Source organism: Perna viridis, chromosome 10 (assembly GCF_037379345.1).
Source record: "Perna viridis isolate PV_CMFRI_1.1 ecotype Kerala chromosome 10, ASM3737934v1, whole genome shotgun sequence".
NCBI classification, from domain to species: Eukaryota; Metazoa; Mollusca; class Bivalvia; order Mytilida; family Mytilidae; genus Perna; species Perna viridis.
Window position 1 is genome coordinate 19,109,442 of NC_142454.1, and position 6,048 is coordinate 19,115,489.

A 6,048-nucleotide genomic window follows, 5' to 3' on the forward strand; every position below is an offset into this window, starting at 1 on the left:
TAATTTTTTTTTTTTTGCTCAAACTTTTCATGTTTTGTAATGTCATCTTGCTAAGGTAATGTACCGACCGTCGGATAGATGCCAGACTTCCTTTAAGACACAATTTTCTTCTACCTTAAAAGACCAATCACTTCTTAACTTAGGGGGGGTTGACCTAGTGTAAGGGACACAACTCTTAAAAATCTTTGGAACGTTTGTATTCACCACTTTATCCTATGTAAGCATCTATTTAACTTGAATTCATTTTATTCTGCTTCAAACGAAAGCTTGAAAGACTATAGTGAAATTGAATGTGATACAAACATATCACTGATTTCATGAGTTATGTCCCTTACCCTAGGTCTACTCTTGAATATTATTACCAGAAGTAATGTAAATGTTTCATGTAATTTGAACCAGATGTATACAACATTTATATATCTAACCCAATACAGAGGAAATTCACCTTATTCTTTACATTAAATTCATTTGATACAAATTCATATTTTCTTTGTTTGATATTTGACCTTAGGTAAATGTAGTAGTGTGGGTCTTAACAAAGTAACGTGTAACAAAAGTACATTTTTGCATTTTTATTACGTAAACACAAAGGAGTTCATTGTCCTGCAATCAATTCCATTGACAGCTCTTTATACGGAATGCCTGTAGATAGAACAGTAATTATTATGATTAATTTCCATTTTGTTTTTCAGTTAATGCAAGTCAATAAATTCCAAACAAGATATCTCGGTATTTTATTGAATGAATAACCACTATTATGTCATATCCTGATGACAGGGAGTTTTATTTTGGGGTTATACAAAGTAGACAACCATTCTAAAATAATTTGTGCCGTCCAGACATTTAAAAGAAACTCATATTTCGTCAGTAATGATTTGTATAAATAGACATTTTTTATCTTCACTGTGAAGTAGTCTTTGTGCATGCTCAATATATATTTCCGATAAAAATCATTTTGTTGTATCCCAAGCCTTGTATTGTGGAATAATATGTCTTGTATGCAATACTGTAAAAGCACTTATATCAGTAGCTATCAGTTTTCGAGGTTAAGGGGAAAAGCTTCGTGGATTTTTGAATTCGTGGGTTTGATGATCCTGTCATATAATTTAGATTAAATAATCCTTTTAGTTAGGAATAAAATTTCGTGGTTCACCGTACCCGCCAAATCAACGAAAACATGTACCCCACGAACAACAGTACTTTCACAGTATAAATATATCTCTTGACTATCTTGAGGTTAATCCTCCCGGAAGTACATCATACCCGCGTTCATCGACTATCCAACAATTCAGACAAAAGTTGCTATTGGAATGAGACTACCATCTTTTTGTTTTCAAAAGCACAAATACATTCATATACCAGGATTCAGAAGTACCAACGAGTGTTCATCGATCATAAACAATTGCCCAATGCATAACGAAAGATAAGAACACCAATTCATTATTTTTATCCGATATTGGCATTTTCGTTTATTACAAACATCTGTCAAAGTTGTAAGTTGTGTATGCTATTCTCTTATATCAAACATGTTTTGCTAGACATTATCATTATTATGTTTATTATCATAAAATTGCAGATACTTCAGTTTATGATCAGATTTACAACAAACCTTTAAACAAAGAAAGAATAAAAATCATCTTAAGTATGTGTACAATTACTATTAATTATACATATTAGACATTTACAAACATTTGACCTACAAGTCATTTTTGTCTTTATTACTTTCAGTTTCTTTTCTTTCTATTACTCTCCCATGTTTGGAATGAATGAAATATTTGACTTTATGTTCTTTGCGTGTGATAAATTCATTGAAGCAAATTTCCCAAACCAGATATTAATGAACGGCATTAAATGAGAAAAAAAATAAAAAGCAATATCATTTTCCGCGACTTCATACTATTTGCATTGTTTTGGAGTTGCTAAAACTGGATTTGACAGCACGTTTTTTCACGCTCATGCAGCATTATAAGTTCATTTATATCAAGAAAAGAACATAATTTAGATTTAGTCTTTGCTCATTATCATACACATATTTGTCTTCATATTTCCATTTTAAGTGTAAGTCACTGTTGGAATCAAACGGTTGGAACAAAACTATCAATATTAAAGTTCAATTTGACTATTTGCACCATCAGAGTCAAGAAAAAAACAAGACTTTCCCGTAACACTTTGGTATATTGAGTTTTAATTTCTTTGAAATGCACTGCAAATGAACATATCAAGGGCTAATTCAAGCGATAGTCTGTCTATGACTTCATCATTAGTATCAACGTTTGAAAGTCATAACATCGCTTTCGACCAATCAGGATTTATAGAAAATGATACACCATCACACAACAACTAATTGCAATGAATTTTGTTCATATCATTAGTTCATAACACATCGTCCATGGTGTAATATCGCAAAAATCTAGCCGACTTAGAAGTAAGTAAAATGACTAAATCATAGAAATCACTTATTATCGTATAAAAAATATACATTTTTTGTGACATGTCAATCTACCTTCGCTGATGTAGGTTTCATTTCTTAACTCAAACATTATAATTGAAAGCTTTTATTTTAACTTGTTTGTTATATGAGCATGTTTAACTCATTTTCTTAACATTTCCACACCGCCATCTTGAAGTTCTAATAAACATGTATATTCTCACTATACTCAAATAATAAATCCATCATATTTGTTTCTGTATTTGTTGTGTTTTTAGCCATCATTTTAAGGTATGCAATAAATGACGAAATACGAGAGGCTGTAAAATACCAGATAAAGATAGTGTTATCATAATGATTTTTGAAGTAATGTGATACATTAATTATGCACAATTATAATGACTCATATCTAACAACTATCATACCAAAGTTATAAGTCAACAGAAGGTCAATTTAGGGATGACGTTCTTATATTTCCGAAAAAAATCGGCGAAAAACCGTAGGACTATTTCGATACATCAAAATGCAATACATGGTCTACATGAGAGATAAGCTGCCAAAGAAACAAAACTAAAATCCATTACAAGATTTTATTGAGTAAAGATGATATGTAGAACCCAAATTTCGGAACAAAATATGTCATACAGTACCTGAACCGGCCCGTGAAACATAAATTGCGATCGGTTATCGATCACTGATTAGTTTCCGATCAGTCATCGATCCGTCAAACCGAACACTTTAACTGGTGATCGAATCACGTGGCCACAGAGTGTTCAATATATTTTACAGGTTCCGTTGATGTATTTGACGATTTTACACATATAACAAAATGCAGTAGATTAAAACATCAATTAATGCTTTCAATTTACATTTGTTATATTTTTAAAAGATCATCCATAATTTTACATAACAAAACTGCGATCAGAACGGTCACCGTTCATCGACTACAGATCCGTCAGCGATCAATAAGTCATCGATCCGAAAAATCGTTGCGCGAATCGGTTCAGGGACTGTGCGAATACTTCGTCGAATGTGTTCATTAAAGAGTGTTCCCACAACATGGTATGGTAATTTACATATTTAAATTTACAATACTTAAAATACTTTGCAATTTGTCCTGTCTAATCATAGTAGCGCGGTATTAGAGCCATGTACAGATCATAAGTGAATGTTAGTCCTTATTCGTCAACAAATTGATACTATTTGGCATGCATTATGCATTTTTAACACATCTGGTCATAAGCAGATCCCCGAAAAGAAAGATAAAATGAATAATCAACAAATATGACCCCTTAATATTTACAGCTTTGACAATAACTAGCTGGATATATTACAATAAATCATACTTGCTTTCTAAAACTAATTTATTTTTATTTTTGGGTCTTCGAATCAAATCGATTTTATTGTGCATATCATAAAAACATTCATATATCATTGGATAGTTGGCTTATCAATAATGTTGCATGATTTGAGGAAACGAACTTCCAGTTATTTGTATCGGACACATCCACATTTACTGGACTAATTATTTGAACTATGTGTATTGCATTTCTGATAATTAAAGAATAACTGAATCGATCCTTGAAAACAATTCATTTCGAAGAAAGCAAAACGAGTTCAGGATATTTATCGATATTACTCTCTAAATAAAGAAAATAAAAACAAAACAAAACAAAGCAAAACAAAGCAAAACAAAACACACACACACACAATTGTATGTCGTCATCACGCATCATTAGCCTATTTTAAGGCTTTTTCATACAATTCATTTAACGACATTAACATTTGTAAACAAACTTTCGTGTTGAAAATGCAATCAAATTAATTTAAATTTGTTTCAATAGATCAAACGATTTTACGATTATATGTGGGTTTATAATTTTTGCGTGTTTTTTTATGTAATACAAACAAATCGTTTTAACAATAAAATGTTATATTTAGATATACTATATCAGTGGTTTATTAATAAAGCGATAGTAACATGTAATAGTTTGCACTTTTATTCGATATGGTCAAGTAGTAGATCATTTTAAACTCTGGCGGGAATATTACATTTTACGTCTCTATGTATCTAGTTATTATCTTGTACCCATCAATCTGTCTGCACTGTCTTTGCTTACATGTCTTTTAAACTACATATAGCCCTAAAGATATATATCCTTTGTATGCAAAATTTACCCTTTTCCATAATATGTAAGTATTAAATGTCAGTCCCTGTAAGGATCAGGCAGTGGGTGAAACAAGGATAGAAAATCTACTTTTTTATTGTTTTATTTGACTATACGCACCATCAAATTCAAGGATTCATGAACTCGTGGATCGTTACGGTGTATCCATCTGCACCATGAAAACTTATCTGTTCAACGTGTCATAGTTTTCCTTTCCTTTTTCATCTACCCCGGAATTGAGTTTATATGAGCAACTCGGTGGGTGGTTATAGAAAATCAGAGGACGCTTACCCTACCGGTACACCTGGTCCATGCTCCAAGTTTTTAGTCGGGTCCGAGTTAATTTATTTTTGTTTCTCTGTATTTCATGTCTGGTCTTTGTCCCTAGATTTCATTCTTTTCATTTCCGCTAGAATCTTGGTTCCCTTGATTACTCCTGCAACCGATCATCGCACTTATACATTTTTCTTACGTCTGTAATCATTGAAAAAAAGGACCTTAGAGCCGAAATAGAATAGGTAAACCGTTGTTCATTTACAAATAAATAAATCAGCGTACCGGATCTTGATACTGTAAGTAACTACATTTTAAAAAAAAAATTCTTTGTTTTTGAATCACATACTTCAATTTTAAACCAATTTAAAGGCTACTTTCACATGAATTCACTTCCCCGATCCATTTCTGCAGGTATGCCTGATATTTATTCCGATTTGACTGAACGTCCATCGTTAACCCGGCATGCGATGCTCGGTATGAAAAAATGACAACGAGCTCGAAACTTTATACGATTTAATGCCTTGGTAGAACATTACAATTAACAAGTCCGGTTTTTGATAACAGGGATGACTTACTTCAGATGTTAAAGGCAAAGCATGAAAGATCCAATAATAATTTCACATCACAGTTATGAAAGATTTATTATATAATGACTCTTTTTCACCACGGGCGTTATTTTCATAGATTTCATTTTACAGAAATTAGTAATGGAGGAATCAATTAATAGATTCAGAATGAAAATTGCTAAAAGAAAGTTGCTTGCTTGCTCATTTTTTTTCTGATAAAATTATTAAATGCACACTTTGTAGATGAGATGCATTAGTTTTGTATTATCAAAATGTATCAATTCAGCTGAAAACAAATTGCAAATTACCATTGAAGGAAATTATAAACAACGTACAAATTCCTCATGTATGTAAAAATAAATTAGATAGACACTTATTACACAATACTGTTAGTCTGTATAATTATAACACAAACTAATTCCAGACTGTTATTTAACATTCATGTTGATTAAAACCCCATCTTATTGTAATTTCTGCATGAGATTGATAACTAACGGAGATTTATTGGTGGTAACTTCGTGACCATCTAATAACCTGTTAAAGAAACATTAAGTAGGTGGTTCATCATCTACAGAGCATTCATGGCTGATTCTCTGATAACGTGAAAAAC